This window comes from Geotrypetes seraphini, chromosome 16 (assembly GCF_902459505.1).
Source record: "Geotrypetes seraphini chromosome 16, aGeoSer1.1, whole genome shotgun sequence".
Lineage (NCBI taxonomy): Eukaryota > Metazoa > Chordata > Amphibia > Gymnophiona > Dermophiidae > Geotrypetes > Geotrypetes seraphini.
In genome coordinates, this window is record NC_047099.1 from 46,321,063 (window position 1) to 46,340,413 (window position 19,351).

The following is a 19,351-nucleotide window of genomic DNA, read 5'->3' on the forward strand; positions in this document are numbered from 1 at the left end:
CTTGCGACTTTGAACAGACCATTCTGCTTTGATGTTTCCATCTCAGACTCTGCCCATCTCATTTCCAGGTCATTTTGGGCTCTGGATACCATCCCATAGATTCACACAGAGTTTGCAATCCTCTGCTCACAGAGTCCCCTACAGTCGAGTCCAAAAGCAAACAAACATTACTGGAACAAAGCAGAAAATCAAATAAGCAACATGAAAAACAGGCAAGAACAGGGCAGCAATAGGAACCAACCTGCTACGTACTCACATATGTACAACAGTTCCCTGCAGGTCCATCTGCTGGTTGGAAGAAACAGGCCTGAAAGGAAAACCATCTGTAGCAGAAGATGCAGGCAATACAGAAAGAATGAGAGTAGACAGAGGGCAGGCTGTACTGACTCCTCCGTGAATTTACAGAATGAAAATTATCTCTTCTATTCTGTTACATCCATTCCGTAGTCAGTACGATAGATTACATACCAAAGCAATGGTAACATCTAGGGTGGACAAGAGCCTGCCTGCAACACCAAGGCCCCAAAGGCGGCGTCAGACCGTGCTGCCACATCCACTCTGTAGAACCTTGTGAAAGTATGAAAGGAAGACCAAATAACTGCTCTACAAATCTCAACAAGATGACGCGCTCGAGATTCTGACCATGAAGCTGCAACACCCTGGTCAAGTGAGCTTTGAGAGAAACTGGCAGCTGCTTACCACAAGTGACATAAGTCGATGACATGGCCATGCAGATCCATCGGGCAATAGAGGCCTTGGATGCTGGCCTATCCTGCCTGGACTGCCTAGTAAGGACAAATAAATGGTCAGAAAGACGAAAGTCGTTGGTCCTCTCCAAGTAGTTGAGTAAGACTCTCCACAAGATCTTCTCCTTCTGCTCTGAACCCGTGAAGGCAGGCATACTAACTTCCTGGTTGACATGGAAATCAGAAACCACTTTCAGAAGAAAGGAAGAACTGTACGGAGGGAAACCCAATCTCCATGATCTGGAGAAAGAAAAAAAAGAGCCTGTAGCTCAAGAATACACCTGGCAGAAACAAGTCCCATGATGAACACTGTCTTGACTGTTAGGTCCAGAAGGGATGCATCCTTAAGCAGCTCTGAAGAAGCTTCTGCAAGCCCCCACACCACAACATTGAGATTCCACGTAGGAAAAGGCTGTCACAGGGGTGTTCACAAGCAAAGTGTCCCCCTGAGAAATCTGGTCACATCTGAATGAACTGGAACCATTGTGTGCTCTGAAACAGGAAAGGCCTGTCACCACCTAACCAGGACCGCCGGAATGGGAGTATGCAACAGCTCCACCTGGTCTTTGACACATCACTGCTGGAAAGCCAGGAAAGCCAAACTGACTATTGCTAGCTGCTTAAAGAGAGTAGTACCTCTGCTACTGTGTATACTAGAACAATAGAACCATCTTGGAACTCTCACAGCTATTGGAGAGGAAGTAAAGAAGAAAAGTTGTTTTTTTTTCTCTTCTTTGGCACAGTAGTGCAGTGAACTTCAAGTGTTTCTGGCTAGGGTCCTAACTGGCTGGGGAGGGACCACAGCCAACAGTCATTGTGGGAGGAGGTCCCTTTGCCCCCAAGTTTGGCTAATACAGAGAAAACAAAGAGAGGCAAGTCAGGCAAAGCACTGCAATAAAAAAAAAAACAAGAACTGAAAGTTTTGATGATGTACCTGCTCTGGGAAAGTTTGCTGCCCAGCTGGATATAACATGGACTGAAGCAGGGCTGTGGAGTTGGAGTCGGAGTCGGAGGAAATTTTGGGTACCTGGAGTCGGAGTCAGAAGTACAAAAAACTGAGGAGCCAGAGTCGGAACATTTATCTACCGACTCCATTTTTTAACTTGGCATACCAATCACGAACGATTCTTTCAGCTATAGCACCCACTATATACACAGCACAAATGTTGCGAGCAGCTTCTGCGGCCTTAGAACCTTGATTAAAAGCAAAAAGAAGGTGGTGTCGAAAATGCTCATTTCTCTCAACTTGACATTCCATTTTAACGATCTGAAAATTAACCAGTGCTGTGGAGTCGGAGTCGGAGGAAATTTCGGGTACCTGGAGTCGGAGTCTGAGTCTGAAGTACAAAAAACTGAGGAGTCGGAGTGGGAACATTTATCTACCGACTCCACAGCCCTGGACTGAAGACCTGCCTAAAGGGTAGGCTCTGGCCAAGGGAGCCAGCACTGGAAACCATTTTGTTTTGGTTCACTTTTGAAGCTCATAGTAGTGATCTCATAACACTGATAAAGCACTGAATATTTATGTGAGATATTGAGCATTTGATCCTGTCTGAAGAAAAGACTTACATTATGAGTTTTTGGTTGAAATTGAATTATCTATTTTCTATTGTTTATTTTGTGATCACCAATAAAATTGTTTTAACATAAAGAAGCCTAAGTTCCTCATATCCAGAGTTGTCATTTAAGCACCACTCGACACAACACCACACGTTTTGCTTTTATACCATCCATTTCCACCTTCTGTGTTTATCCCTCGCCTTTATGATTTCTATTACTGTGTCTCCACCGCCTCCCTCAGGACAGCATTCCAAGAATTGACCATCCTCTGTGAAAAAGAACTGTTCACAATACTCTAAACGGGGTCTCACCAGAGACTTAAGACCATTGGCTCATTGCAAGAGGTCGTAACTAATTTGTCTCTGACTTTTTGGGTTGCCTAGGCAGACTTCTGCGGAAGTACTATATGTATACTTGTAATGTGACATGTTAAGTTACAGTGTCCTCGCTATTCTGACATAAGCACCCAGTCAATATTTTGCGGCCATGGTGTGCAGGGCTATCATATGTACGTTATGAAGCTGATCAACAGCTTAAAGATAGAGTGCTGAGTGACAGATACCACCTTTCAGATATTTCAGGATGCAAATCGGAACTTGCGATCATGCCAGCTTTTTGTCAACAATTGACCCTTTGGACCTGTCCAGTTCTAATAAGTACCTTTTGGTCTCCTGCAAATGCAGATTCAATGAATATAAATCCAAATAGGGGGACGTAACCAGACTGGCGAGGACTTCTCAGGTTGCCTAAGTAGATTGTGTCAGAAGCACTATATGTATGTTGCTTATGAGACACGTTAACTCTGCAGTGTCCTCGCCATTTTAACATATGAACCTAATAAGCATTTTACGGACACATTGTGCAGGGCCATCAGATGTGCTTTATGGAGCAGCCCAGGAACTTAGAGTCAGCTTGCTGCATGGTAGATACCACTTTTCAGAAAATTTGAGGAGGATATATCAGAACCTGCGATCCTACCAACTTCTTATCAACAATAGACTCTTTGGACTTGACTCTAGTCCAGGTCTAACAAAGTACCTTTTGGTCTCCTTTAATTGCAATTTCATTGAGTATAAAACCAAATCGGTGTGAGAGGTCTCTGAGTTGAAATATATTGCCATGAATCTAAGTTTCTGTACATCTAGGAAGACATATATGGTCGATGGGCATGTGACATGGTTAATTGCATATCAGGAGATAATAGCATTCCTTAATTTGATTGCTTGACCTTTGAAAATTTTAATTTAAAGTTCTTATGGCAAACAGAAATGCAACTTCCTTGTTGGGCTACCCAGAGTAAAGTAACATCTTACTGCTCATTATCCATATGTGCCCAAAATCATGCTTACATCGGTTGATCCTAAGGTCTCTAATCAAAAGTCTTCTTGTGAATATTAAGATGGGGAATATGATGTTAAGTTTGACCTCTGAAGATCCTGATTTCTTGAGACAGATGGGATTATTCCTAGTAGTTCATTGGATACATCTGCTTACATTACATCATAATGTGAAATATCTGCTTTGGCCTTGCCTGCACTTAGTGTGCCTTAGTGATGTGTGTCTTGCTCTGAGAATGTCTGGAGTATTCACTGAGTGTTTGGTCGCCAGCTGATGGAATGTGACTAAGATGATGGAAGCAGAGAGGAGAGCAAGGAAGAGGCGTCTTTTGGACATGGTCTTTGCAAATGATCTTCTGAGTTAGTATGAATCCTCCTCTGCCTATAACTATGGGACGTAGCTGAATTGGCAGTGAGGTGTTGATCGCAGGGATCAGACTTTGCAGGAACTTTGGTTGAATAGTATTTCACTCAGATGCATTCATTCCGAGATGTATTGGCCCTTGGTGCTGCTTGGGTGACTCACTTTGCATGAAGAATTCAAATGTAGGTTTTTTGGGGGGGGGTTTTTATTCAAATTAATTTCATTTTGTTTTTCATTGTAATTCATTGGCAATGAAAGAATGTATTTCTTTATGTTGGATTAGTTAATAGTTTTTACATGATTAGAAAGAAATGGATATTAGATATGAAAATTTATTACCGTATTTGCCGGCGTATAAGACGACTTTTTAGTACCTTAAAATCCTCCCCAAAGTCGGGGGTCGTCTTATACGCCGGGTACAGTTTACATGCCCTTACTTGCGGGGCTGGATGTACTCAGTCGCGCGGCTCTTCTTCTCCCTACCTTCTCTGCTTGCAGCACAGAGCCGAACGGAAATCTTCCCGACGTCAGCGCTGACGTCGGAGGGGAGGGAGGGCTTAAACAAAGCCCTCCCTCCCTCCGACGTCAGCGCTGACGTCGGGAAGACTTCCGTTCGGCTCTGTGCTGCAGGCATGGCAGGTAAGGAGAAGGAGAGTAGCCTCGCGGTACCAAGAGAGAGGGGCGGCCGCCCCGCCCCGGTTGCAGCACAGCCGGCCAGGTCCCCTTACTTTTGTGGCACTTCCCCGACCGACCGATAACAGCCCGGGTCCGACAATCCTCCCTGCCCTGTAGCCGCGAATCTAAATTACCTTCTTACAGCAGCTGTAAGAAGGTAATTTAGATTCGCGGTTAAGGGCAGGGAAGTTTGTCGGACCCGGGCTGTTGTCGGTCGGTCGGGGAAGTGCCACAAAAGTAAGGGGACCTGGCTGGCTGTGCTGCACCCGGGGCGGTAGAGAAGGAGGGGGGGGAGAAGGACGCTGAAATGCCATGGTGAAGACAGGAGGGGGGGGGGAAGGACTCTGAAAGCACTTTGAAAGCACTTTGAAAGCACTTGAAGACAGAGGAGGGAGAAGAACGCTGAAAGCACATGGGGGAATACAAAGGGGTGGAGAAGGAAGAAGGGGTCGTCTTATACGGCGAGTATAACACAAAACTCTATTTTTTAACTAAAAGTTGGGGGGTCGTCTTATACGCCCAGTCGTCCTATACGCCGGCAAATACGGTAATTAACTTATTATTTTTTTTTTTTATTATTCACTCAAGAAATATACTCCATTATTTACTCTTGAGGTTTTTTTATATGTGGTTGGTTAATGGATTATACATGATTAGAAAGAATTTGATATTATTTGATAATTTATAAATTTACATTTAGTTTTCTTATTATTCACTCAAATAATATATTTTATTATTGATGTCAATGTTATTTATTGATTGATTGCTTAAGTAATGTAGTTCATTATTATCTTTAGTATTTGAAAAATTAGGCTTGTTTTGATTGGGGGTTTTGGTTACTAAGGTCTTTGATATGTATTTAAGGATCTTGATTATATTAATAATAAGATATTTATATAACATGATTAATATATTATAATTTTGATTTATAATTGTGGTCTGTTGGGGATTTATCTTGATTCATCTGAACTTATATGTGTGGTTCCAAGTTATTTATGTCATTATTTAGGGAGGGGAAGGATGGGATGGGTATTAGTAAAGGGTATAATGATAATTGGGGGAGGTGCATTACTCAAGATGAATTGATATGGAAAATGGCGTATAATCATACTTTAATTTTTTATCTATTTTTTGAAATTGAGAAGAGATTTTTAATAATTATGTATAATGGAGATTAAAAATTTTTCACTTAACGTTAATGGCCTCAATCGTCCAGTAAAAAGGAAAAAAATGCTTACATTCTTGAAGAAGCAGAAGGCTGATATATATTATATCCAAGAGACGCATCTATCGGATGTAGAATCAAAGAAACTTGAAGAGGATTGGGTAAAGCATTGTTTTTTTGCCCTGCAGTTAGGAAAAAAGCGGGAGTTGCCATTTTAATAAGAAGTAATTGTTCAGCTTCTTTTCAATTGATAGATTTTGATCCCTTAGGAAGATGGATTAAGGTAGAAATGAGAATGGGAAATAATGCCTTGACTTTGTTTAATGTCTACGCCCCTAATTCGAACCAAAATGATTATTTCAAAAACTTACAACAATTAATACTCCCACTGGCTGCTTCTAATTTAGTTGTAGCTGGAGATTTTAATGCTGTAATGGATCCTTTTTTGGATAAAAAACCAAGCAAGAATATAAAATCTTTAGGGTTAGAGAATTTGGTGCAATCTTGTGATTTAAAAGATATATGGCGAATACTTCATTTTAATGATCAGGAATTTTCTTTTTTTTCACAAGTTCATAAGTCTTTTTCAAGAATTGATTATGTTTTGGTTTCAAATTCATTGGTACAGCAGGTGACACAAGCTTCCATTGATCCAATTATTTTGTTGGATCATGGAGGGGTCTGGATCAAATGTAGGATGGATAAACAGGATTCAAATAGATCAGTTTGGAGATTTGATAATACATTGGTTGCGGATTCAGCTTTTCTTGAAGAGTTTAAGGTAAAGGTATCTGAGTTTTTCCAAATTAATACTACAGAGGATATTAATACTGAAATATTATGGGATGCTTTTAAAGCTACTATGAGAGGTCATATTATTTCCTATTCAGCACATAGTAGAAAACTACTTGCTAAACAATTTACTGATTTGGAAAAAGAAATTAAATATTTGGAATCTAAATTAGTTGATAAATGGCAGCAAGACACTTTACAAGCTCTTTTAAAGGTAAAAGGGAAATATAATGAGATTTCTTCAAGATTGGCAAGGAAAGATTTATTTTCCCAGCAAACCTTTTATTATGGAAGTTCCAATAAGGCGGGAAGACTACTTGCAAATTATCTTAAAGCAAAAAAAAGAAGAGTAAAAATAATAGCAATAAAAGATGAAAAAGGAAACATACACTCAGATTAGTAACATTTTAAGTCAATTTTTTAATTTTTATAAAGATTTGTATTCTTCCGAGTCTTATGATAATAAAGTTCAAAATGGTGTGGATTTTTTAAATTTATTAGAGGGTCCAAAACTTCCTGATCATATAAAAAGAAGTTTAGATGAGCCTATATCATTAAAAGAATTAGAAACAGCACTGAAGTCTCTTAGAGTTGGATCCGCTCCAGGTGGGGATGGTTTTACAGTGGAATTTTATAAAACATTTCAAAATTCTTTACTGCCCCATTTATTAAATTTATATCAATTTCAACTAAATAAGGATTGTATTACAGGTACTATGGCAGAATCTTTGACTATTGTTTTGCCAAAGCCAAATAAAGATCCCACTTTGGTCTCAAACTGCAGGCCGATATCTTTAATTAATGTGGATGGAAAATTATTAGCTAAAACTTTGGCCTTGAGATTAGCTAAGGCTCTCCCTTTCATAATTGATGTACACCAAACTGGATTCATTGCGAATAGACATTCTTCTAGTAACACTAGATTGGCGTTTCACACATTAAATTTAACTAAAAATATGAATGAACCGGCTTTTGCCATATCTTTAGATGCATTTGATAGAGTGGAATGGAAGTTCATGTATCAGGCATTGGAGTGGTTTGGTTTGGTTTGGTTTGGTTTGGGTTCGGGATTTATTCAAATGAGTCAAACTTTGTATAGCTCCCCTATGGCAAGATTATATATTAATAATAATTTATCGGATTGTTTTCAATTGCATAGGGGAGTTAGACAGGGTTGTCCACTATTTCCTTTGCTTCTTTTTTTTTTGCTTTTTTTTTTCCAAAAATGTTTATTAAAATTTTTTTTTTTTAAGCATTAGCCCTTTCAGGACCAAGGGACATATTTGTCCCATAACTTTAAAATCCTATAAATTTTGATTGGGATAGTCTACAGTTCTAAATTTGATATGTACGGATTCCATATGATACTGCCTTTATGTAAACAAACTGGTTCCGACATTCATTCATTAGCGTCGTTGCCAGATTGACGAGAAGATTCACTTGCCACACTGTCCATAAGCCAGAAGTTTGATTTTTTTTAAAAAAAATAATGATATTTCACAAAAAAAATCAATTTTTTGGCATCTGCAAGCCCTTTTTACCATAAAAATGTCGTCAAAACCACAAAAATTGGCCTACGATCCTTATGGTCCTGAAAGGGTTAAGTACAAAGTGAAACACCATCATACACAAATCACACAAAAACAGACGTCATGACCCCTCATCTAGACACATATCTTCTAGCTATATACAAAGATCAGCACGTAAAAAAAAGAAAGGAAAAAGCATAACCAGAAGCAATACTCTTCCTATGGTGAAACAACCCAAGCCTCAAAATTCTCCCCCCCACACCCCAACCCCCCTCCCTCCTAATCCGATTCTAGGCTCATGTGGAGTGAGGAAAACCTCCAAGTGACATAACCAGACCATACTTTCCGATAGGGCTCCATGCGCATCCGGCGCATAGCAGTCAATTTACACATCAATTGAATAGTATCCAAACTATTAAGTAAGTGTTCTCTCTCCGGGACCTTAGCGGAGCGCCAACAACCCGCCAAAGCCACCCTTGCTAAGGTCATCACAAAAATAGCCAAACGATGTTCCTGGGGGGAAAACCCCGGAAAAGGCATATTAAGTAGACAACATTCCATCAAGATCGGAATATGCTTCCCCACAATTTGGACCAATATCTGCCCCACCATATTCCAATAGTCCTTAACCTTAGGGCAGGACCACCAAATATGCCGAAAAGAACCCACCTGTCCACACCCCCTCGAACAGAGATCCGAAAGAGCAACCCCAACTATTTCCTTTGCTTTTTGATATAGTTTTAGAACCCTTATTGTTAGCTATTCAACAGGCAAAGGGGATACAGGGTATACCTCGTAATGATTGGGAGTACAAGTTTTCTGCTTATGCAGATGATATTTTACTATATTTGAGAAATCCTGGTTCCTCCATTCCTTGTCTGTTAGAATTGATAAAAAGGCTTGGAAAATTTTCAGGTTACAAAATAAATTGGAATAAATCTGAAATTCTTCCACTCAATGTACATTGTTTAAAAAGTATGTTTGATTCATTTTCTTTTGTTTGGAAGGAAGATGGATTGAAATATTTAGGAATTTGGATTAAAAATACAGTAGATGATACAGTAAAAGAAAATGAAAAACTTTTGTTAAAAAAGGTTACAGAATTATGTGAACATTGGAATCCATTACATTTATCTTGGTGGGGGAGAGTCCAAACTGTTAAAATGATGATATTGCCTGTGGTTTGCTATCAAATGGGTATGATACCAGTATTATTTCAGGGGTCTTTTTATAAAAAATTGAATTCGATTATTATCAAATTTATTTGGCTTGGTAAAACTCCTAGAATTGCTTTAGTATCTTTGCAAAGGCCAATTAAGGAGGGTGGGATAAATTTTCCAAATTTTTATATCAGGCCTATATTTTACGTCAAGGTATGTATTGGGTCCTCCCGGAGCTCATTGAGTATACTCCTGATTGGTTATATTTGGAATGGCGACTCATGTTTCCTTTACATCTTTCTCATGTTCTCAGTATCAAGATGCCCAGATTATACAAAGAAAATAGAATTTTAATGGATACTTGGAAAACATTAAGATTTGTTAGTAACTTAACAGCTAGTCCTATTAATAATTCAACTAATCAATCCATATGGCTAAACTCCAAGATTCAAATTGGCGGTTTCAAGGTCGTCTGGAAGCATTGGATAATTGCAGGAATTAGAATTTTAAATGATGTCATCTCTAATGGTAAACTACTTGACACAATTGCAACATAAATTTGGGTTTCATAAATCACAATGTTTTCGTTGGCTGCAATTGAAGCAGGCCATTCAGGCAGGGTTCCCTGAATGGAAAACTCTTAATACTCAGTTCAGTATGGAATTTTTATGTTTTCAGGCGGACTTTCTGGGTCACCAGGCTGCACAATGGTATAAAACTATTAGTGATTTGGTTAAAAAAAACCAACTAAAAATGGTCTTAGGGATATTTGGAGCATTGAGATTAAGCATCAGATTTCAGCATCTCAATGGCCACAAATTTGGTCTTGGAGAATAAGATGTACAATGTCAGCGTCTATGAGACAAACTTGGGTTTTTTTGTTACATAGAGCTTTCTGGACCCCAGTTAGATTACAAAAATTAAATAGTTCTTTGTCTAATAGATGCTGGCATTGTAATCTGGATGTAGGGACTTTGGATCATCTTTTGTTTTACTGTCCCCATATCTTAGCCTTTTGGAACTCAATCTGGGATCAAATAAATTGTTTACTGGAAAACCATGTAGCGTTATCTTATGATACTGTGATATTTGGAATGTCTATGAGAAAAAAAAGAGTCAGATATCATCGTGTAATAAACTTTTAATGATTTTGACTGGAGTTGTCATCCGACATATTACTAATAACTGGAAAGATCATAGTAGGCTTAATTTTAATTTTTGGTGGAATTCAGTATGTCACATATATAGAATGGAAAGATCATTAGCGGTACAGAATGGAAATTATAAAAATTTTATTAAAATATGGGAGCCATTAACATCTTTTTGTCATGATTAAATGCCATTTTTCTATTAATTATACACCATTTAGTATTGGGTGGGGAGAGGGTTTCAAGTATATGATCTTATAATGAATGGTGGGGAGAGGGTTACATTTGTATTTATAGGTTATAATGATAAGATGTTCAAGTGCTCAGATTAATTGTGTTTATTATGAATTTTTGTACACTTGATGAAAGTTTAAAAATGAATAAAGAATTAAAAAAAAAAAAAAAGACCATTGACCATTTTAATCCTTTGGACAGACTCCATCCTGTTTTTATCTTTTTGAAGGTGTGGTCTCAAGAACTGTACACAGTACTCCGAGGTCTCATCAAAGTGTTAAAGAATAGATTTGCTATGAAGGATAGTGCAGGTACTTGGAAAGTCCGTGCATGCACCAGAGTAGCTAGCTATGGTTATGTAAAACAGGAGAAGGCCTTATGCAAAATACCTGGCTTAGAGTAGTCTTATCATACGGATAAAAACTGGTTTGGGGCAGAATTTGTTTTCCTCAGAGATGTGCAAGGATGCGAGAGATCAAATATTGCCCTCTTCTCGGTATCTCTTGACCAACTTTTGCAAATTCCACATGTCTAATTAATCTAGTATATGAGTGTGCTATGCCTAAACAGGTTCAAGGTCACTTAAATATAAGGCATTACAGAATGTATAGCTGTTTGAGGTGGGCAGAGTTAAGAAGGGAGGATAGAGGTTGTATGACTGTACCGGTATAACACTGGAGTATGGGATTTAGTGACTGGGTATTTCAAGTTAGTTGCCTATTGCAGTGGTTCCCAACTCTGTCCTGGAGGATCCCCAGGCCAGTTGGGTTTTCAGGATAGCCCTAAAGAATATGCATGAGAAAGATCTGCATATAATGGAGGTGCCAGGCATGCAAATCTGCTCCATGCATATTCATTAGGGCTATCCTGAAAACGCAAATGGCCTGGGGGTCCTCCAGGACAGGGTTGGGAACCACTGATCTATGGTGTGTATGCTTTCAAAGAGGAGTTTTTAATTTTTTTCAGTCTGTTGTAGAATGTATATGATACATGATAGTTTGAAGGTGATACAAGTTCTGACAGGTAAGGTAGCCATTGTAATTTTTTTTTACAGTACAGTGAGATGGAGTCAAATTTTTCTAGTTTGAATATTAGCTGTGTTTTGAATCATCTTTAATTTGTTCACAAGAGTTTAGACCCAAATAAGGGGAGTTGCAATAGTCCAGCTAGGACAGTATAAGCATTTGCATTAGTACAGCAAAATGGCGCTCTTGAAAGAGGGTGATGTCTTCGTCTTCATATTATAACAGGTTTGAATTGCATCAAATGTATCCACTTCTAATTTTAAGTTTCCTAATGAGCATCCCTCATTAGCGAGAGATAACCAAATGTTAAGTTACCAATCAGCACTAAATATGTATCATCCTGTAAGATGCAGCACAAAGCTATGTACAGTACTTAAGACATAATCTGATTGCTGACTCCCAGTCTCTCAGTAGAGATAATAAAACTAATTTTTTTCTGTAATGTTCTTTGACTCTGTATAGCCACTGCTTTTAGGTTTCCAGCTGCTCTTTAAACTGTTATCTGGAATTTTGCAAGGATCACTGACAATAATTGCTGTCTTATCTCTTGCTGGATTTTCTGATCTTGGGCAATAGGCTGACCTCAGAAGTTATGACTTAGCTCTTCACAGAAATGTGTGTCCTTTTGAGATGATCTTGGGGGGTCTTTCTGCAGCCTTCTGAACGATACCAGCTAGATCAGTCATTTCTATTCCGAAATGTTAAGATTGTCATGTATCTGCCAAGGTACCACTTCTGCATCGTCTGCAACTCGTAACTTGGTGCAGGCTGACATTGTGGCATTTGCTCACACAAAAATCTCTTATCTCAGGGCACAGATTAATTAAACATAGATACCTAAAGTTCAGCAAACTGAATTATGTCTAGAACAAGATTGGAGAAAGTATTATCACTCAAAAGTTCTGTAAAAGTGTACAATGAAGAAGGAGCAGTCAGAGAGGCTGAAATCTCTCCCTCTGTGCTCCTGTCTAATCACCAACCATGGTCACTCCCTCCACAGGAGCATTCCTGTTATCACCCCTACTAGAGAATGACACAAGGACAAATTTTTCCCTGTCCCATCCCGAGTTTTGTTGCTGTCCTTGTCCCTGCCCCATTCCTGTAAGTTCTACCTTAACCGCAAAGCCTTGAACACTTATGATTTTGAGGCTTGTGCAGATGAGGACAGAGCTTGCAGAAATGGGGCAGGAAACATCGGTTACACCCTAGCCACCTTCTTAGGCAAACTAGATGCTCCATTTTGGCTTTACCTGCTGCCATCTACTATGTTCCTATGTACGTTTGAAGGGGGGAGAGGTATTTTGGTACTGTTCAGTGAAGGTAGTCCGACACATTTGGTTAAAAAAACAAAGAGGAAAAAGGAATATATTCGAATATATGTTTTAAGATCTTGATTGTGTAAATTTAGAAACAGAAAGAACTTCCAGAGAAACAATGATTTTTAATGAATATAAAATGTTAGGTGTAACATTGGGCAAAAGTGAACAAGAAAGGGACCTGGGGGTACTGATAGACAGGACCCTGAAGCTGTTGGCTCAATGCACGGCGGCGGCAAAGAAAGCAAACAGGATGTTGGGCATGATAAAGAAGGGAATCACGAGTAGATCGGCGGAAGTAATTTTGCCGCTTTACAGAGCAATGGTCAGACCACACTTGGAATACTGTATCCAACACTGGTCTCCATACCTAAAGAAGGATATAACCCTGCTAGAGAGGGTACAGAGGCAAGCCACGAAACTAGTAAAAGGAATGGAAAATTTGAGCTACAAAGAACGCCTCGGAAAACTGGGACTGTTCACCCTCGAAAAGAGGAGACTGCGAGGGGATATGATAGAGACTTTTAAAATACTAAAAGGATTCGACAAAATAGAGCAAGAAACATCGTTATTCACATTGTCAAATGTGACACGAACAAGAGGTCATGGACTCAAACTGAGGGGCGGCAGGTCCGGGACAAATGTCAGGAAGTTCTGTTTCGCACAGCAAGTGGTGGACGCTTGGAATGCTCTCCCGGAGGAGGTTGTGACGGAGACTACCATTCTGGGATTCAAGTGCAAGTTGGATGCACATCTTCTTGCAAATCACATTGAGGGATACGGGTAATCAAGGTCTCCATCAGGGAGCACCTAACTTGGCCTCCGCGTGTGGAGGTCGCTGGACTAGATGGACCTAAGATCTGATCCGGTGAATGGCATTTCTTATGTTCTTAAACAGGAAATTATAGCAGGTACATTTCTGCACTATATTTCCAAAAATGGAAGATTAGGTTTATACCTTCAATAATCTTCTGTTAGTCCCTGGACATTAACACACATCCATTTCTGTTCGTTCCTAGGTGTTCAATCCCAACCCACAATCCGGGAGTTGCAGAAATCCAACATTTTTCTGAGCACCTGCTGTACCCCCTTAGCCCACAAACATATCCATTTAAGTCCCAAAACCAAGTAATATACCTCAACAAATCTATGATAAGAGGGTATGGGGGAAGATCCCCCAATACCACAAACGAGTCTTGAACTGCTCTGCATAACATGAACAGGTACAAAGGCAACTCAAAAAACATTGAGGAAAAATGTAGAACTCACCTGCTGTGTGCAACGAGCACCCCAAGAAAAACCTTTGGTAATGCGCATATTCACAGAAATCTCCCCACAGGATCTGGCAACTGGCTGGAAAATCTTCAAGCCTGTAAGGAGAATAACCAAGGTACTTGTATGCACAAGTTTGCAGGGACGCGTGCAGCGGCTTTTGCATGCGGATGGGATAGAAAAAAGGAAGACCACATTAGAGCGATCCATGACTGAAGCCTGAAAAGTGGAAGGTAGAGAATCCAATTTGAGCTCTTTCAGAACATCAGCATTGAGATGATGGACAGAATCATGCTTAAAAAGTCTGTGTACAGAAAAGTCATCACCCAAATCTGGACACTCAGGGTGGCCGAGCTAACTAGTGCTGGCAAGGATATCAACCAGATCCAAAATGGAAGCAGTGCTAGGAGACAGCAGAGGCATAACATCTGAATAATAATAAATTTATTTTTATATACCGCCATACCCGAGAGTTCTAAGCCGTTCACAACAATTGGATAAGATACAAACAGTACAAGTTATTTAAAAAGACAGCAATTGAAGGCATCTAGTGGAAGAAATACATACAATGTAAAGTGCATCTATAATAATAAAACCCTAGAGCGCGCATGCGCTGTTGAAAGTCCGTGAGTCCTGGTGGCGTGAGATGTGCTTCTGTGCCAGTCCTCACGGCGCCTGCGCTATCTGGAGGCGCGTGTGCCAGCGACTCCTCCCTCCCGCTACCGGTCCTCTTCAAAGCCAGCCGCTGTAGCGAACCTTGCAGGCAGCTCTCCAAAGGATTGGTGAAGAAAACTATAAGAAGGCGAAGGCGGGACAGAGGCTGCGATCGACAGTGACTGCTGCTACTCCTCCAGCCGCCTAGCTCCTCTCTGCCGGCCCCAGCCGGCAGTCCCTCCGCCCCATCCTCTCTGCTCCAGTGGCCCGCGAAGGAGAAGGAGCGGATGATGCAAGGGGGTTGAAAAAGCGAAAGGTGGGACAGGAAGGGGAAAGGGAGAGGGAGGAAGTCTAAAATGAAACAAAAAACAACTTTATACAGGAAGAGGAGTCTCTAGCACCCGTTAATGTAATGGGCTTAAAGACTAGTGCAGTATAAAAGAATGCGGACAATTTTAAAAGCAAGATAAAAATATAAAAAAGTATTAAGACCCTGGCCTATTAAATAATTTAGTTTTTATCTGTTTTCTAAAATCCAGGTAAGAGGCTTCTAACACACACCGGGCAAGCCAAATATTTAATTTAGCTGCCTGAAAGGCAAAGATTCTTTCACAAAACCTTTTATACTGGCAAAATTTTACCGAGGGATAGGCAAACAAATGTAATCTTTGAGAACTCTTGTTTGCATAACTCAGATTAAAATGAGAGTTTAGGTAACTCGGAAGCATACCGAATGTTATTTTATAACAGAAACAAGAAAACTTGAACAGAAGTCTGGATTCAAATGGCAGCCAATGGAGCTTTTGATAGGAGGGGGTGATATGTTCCCATTTCTTTAACCTTTTCCTATCGTAATAAATTTTACGTTACGCTGGTTCCAATTGTAATTATTTTAGCAAAGTTTTGTATTATTCACCGTTATCATTTACAGCTATTATAAACATAATGTAAATAAGTCATAAGTCTGTAAATTCAAATATTGTGTTCCTGGCTCTTTATTAGTCCATACAGACTGTTTATCCACGATGGCACCGACATTTTTGGAATGTCCCGTCATCCGGGACACACGATAGGAAAAGGTTAGGCCATAAATAAGGCGGACAGCTGTGTTCTGGACCACCCTTAATTTTCTAATAATTTTCTTGGGAGCGCCTACATAAATAATATTGCAATAGTCGAGAATACTCAGGATAGAAGATTGGACTAGTAGACAAAAGGACCTAGTGCAATCTAGCTCTGCTGCTGGACGAGAAGGTTCCCGAACAGGAATTTCCGCCATCTGAGCTCGTCCTGATGCGCCCGCCGGCTGCTTCGTACAAGTGGGGTCCGAATAAATTCCAGTGAAAAGTCACACCCCACAACCATGGCAGGGGTCTGTTAAAGCACACGTGTCCCACCAAAATAGTCTTACTGGCTCACTTTGTTATTCAAAAACAATGTTATATCAATCAATCAAGTAACTGAAGTTATTTAGTGAACACTCAGACCCACAGCTGAGGTCTCAGTGAAAAAATCACCACCACCAAAATAGTCCCCAGACTCTGAACACAGGCATTTTGTGCAAGACCCCAAAAGGACCAATGGACGATATTTTTTCCCAAAGTCACGGACCCAGGTCGGATCCCCAACCCTACAGTACACAGAGGAGGCGAATTCCAAAGCTCCCAACCCCTCCATGCTATGGCATGCGGTACATGATCGCTGACCCGGTGCCAATCCGGCACAATTGATGCACACATCCAGCAGATTAAGGGCTGGGGAGTCCATCCCAAATTATTTTTAGACAAATCGAGGGGTATTGAGGCAGAAATAAAACTTTGAAAAAAGATCAATAAAAATCCAAGATGGCCACCACCAGTGAATCTGCACCAACAAAGGCAAAAATAAACAAAATCTGAAAATAAAAAATAGCGATTTGGGATCTGGGGAGGTGGGGGGACCTGAACTCTACCCTCAAACTGTGAAAAATGTTTTTTTAAATGTTCAGCAAGCCATCTCCGAAGTTCCCATAGGAAATAATGGAGGGTTACCAACAGTTCTGCAGTGCCATGCCCGTCAATAGTTTTAAAAGCAGCTAAGCGGAGGAAAAGGATTTTCTGCCTTAGAAACTTCTCCAAATGATCAGAGTTGAAGATCTTCAGACTGTCAGTCAGCCAGACACAGACTATGACCTCCGCCCCTACGGATCCTTGCCACGTGGTCGGGGGCAGAAAAGGTAACATGCACCTTAAAACCCGAGTGGGTTTCTGAAATGCATACAGCCTGCACTTAAAACCCGTGACACGGTCACTGGGCAAGCAACTCCCAGGGGAACGGGCCCTGAGTTTAGGAAGGGTGGCATACAGCAGGCAGGCTCCAACAGAGTTTCTCTGTGAAGAAGCAATCTGACACCGCGGGACTGCGTCCTTTCCTCTGACAGGGGACCACCTGGAAGGGGTCTCGAGGCACTGAAGCCACTGAGAAAGCGAACTTTAAGCGAAAAGACAAGAAATGGTGCAGAGCAACTGCAAAAGACTTTTGCACGGATTACTTGCAGAAATTGTAGCTGGATATGTTTGCTAGCTCTCAGGCTAAGGGGATGGAGCATGTGCTCAGAAAAGTGTTGGATTTCTGCAACTCCCAGATTACAGGTTGGGATTGAACACCTAGCATATGGAATCCGAAAGGGATGTTTTCTGCATAATTCTGTGAAGAACTTGACCAATGTCTCTCTGTTTCATGTTTTACCATGCTGTTAGCTATGTTTTTGCCATTTATCTTAAGTTTACCATGCTATCTGTTACTATAGTACTTCTGAGAATGCAGCACCGTGATTGGAGCTTCAACCTAGGTACCCTGAGGTTGTGCATGCAGGCTTACGCTGCTCCTTTTGTGACCATGGGCAGGTTATCTGCTCCCCCATTGCCCCAGGCACATTAGATAAACTGTGAACCCACTGGGATAGGGAATTATGCCGAGTACCTGAATAAATTCATGTACTGTAACTCATTCTGAGCTCCTATTTGGTTCTTCAACTGTTGTAATGTTTTGGTTTTTTTTCAATGTGAATTGACTGGGCCCTACTACTTCCTGATGGGCAATCTCATCTACACTTACCTCTGCCTCCTCTTTTCTGAAAACTTCTGCTCCAATTTGAGAACCAGAACCTTTCTCCAGATACAAACTATTAATAAGGATCAGATACCTCCTGAATTAAAACTATGCTAACCATTTGTTTAAAGCAAAATGGCATCTGCACTTATGACAATAATTGCTAATTAGTGGCGATATCCTTTAGGTGCGTTGACCATTGTAAATTTATTGCAAATTTATTAAGGATGGTTGTTGAAACTGGTCAAGTTTTGACAGAATTATGCAGAAAACAAGCTTTGTATAGATTTTTGTTTAATATTTGAGAGTATGAGGTTCCTTTTTGTGTTTTGACAGCATTGCTCTGATCATGAGGCTTGAAAGGCAATGGGAAGAGGGGTGGCAAAACCCTTAGGGCTCCTTATAGTCTTGCACCAGCCCTGGGTGCCTCAGATTTTCTACTTGATTGGGCATTACACCATCACTCTTGCTAACAGCCTTGCTGGCTTTGGTGCTTGTGGAACCCTGTGGGTAGGAAATGGGAAGGAAGCTGCGCTGGACATGAGGGTATAGAGTACAGTGGAGGGAGATGGATCAGGATAAGGAGCATTTCTGACCCCCCCCCCCCCCAGTCCCATTCTATGGCTGGCAGTGGAAGCAGCAGACAGAAGAGAGGGAGCAAGTCATTTGTAATCAGTTCCTGTGCAAGATGGAAAGGTTATCTCTCACCATCACAATCCCTGACTTTCTCTCCATGTCTTGCTGCTGTGACTGAGGTGTCTCTATTGTCATGTAAAAGAGAGGCAGGTGTAGAAGGGAAGTATAAATGGAAGAGAAGAGTCTGTCACCTGTCTTCATGTCCCTCTGAGCCTTACAATGCAGAACTTTGTGCTGATGGTCGTCCTCTGGTTGTTGGCTTCAGACATGGCGGTGGAGGCCGAGGGCCCGAGTTCCCCTTATGGGGTGAAGCTGTGTGGCAGAGAGTTTATTCGGGCTGTTATCTTCACTTGCGGTGGGTCCAGGTGGAGGCGAGCTGGGAGCGGCCAGGCAGGTCAGTGGCGAAGCTCCTGGGTTTGCAGCGGGACCTGGGGGGGTTTCATTCACTCAGCAACGCTTCTGTTTCTCTCCAGCAGGCCAGGCCGAGGAGCAGCGCAGAGGCCGGGACGTCCTCCTGGGACTGTCGAGCACTTGCTGCAAGAGGGGCTGCAGCAAAAGCCAAATCAGCTCCCTGTGTTAGGGGGGGTCACTCTCCGTCTGTCTGTCTCTCTGTCTGTCTGTCTGAGCCAATAAAGCAAGTGTTAACCC

General features: G+C 41.0%; 1 protein-coding gene across 8 annotated transcripts in view; it reads right to left on the bottom strand.

Annotated features, from left to right (window-relative positions):
• Window positions 1-19,342, bottom strand: part of RFX1 (regulatory factor X1) — a 155,275-nt gene extending 135,933 nt beyond the window's left edge. For 5 of the 8 annotated variants that reach the window (XM_033923957.1, XM_033923960.1, XM_033923959.1 and 2 more), the window contains exon 1: window positions 18,895-19,342. The gene's annotated coding sequence lies outside the window, so the exon portion shown is untranslated. Of the gene's footprint in view, window positions 1-14,320; window positions 14,422-18,775 lie in introns of all 8 variants that reach the window. The other 3 variants (XM_033923951.1, XM_033923953.1, XM_033923955.1) reach the window with 3 other exon arrangements.
• Window positions 19,343-19,351: the final 9 nt, after the last annotated feature.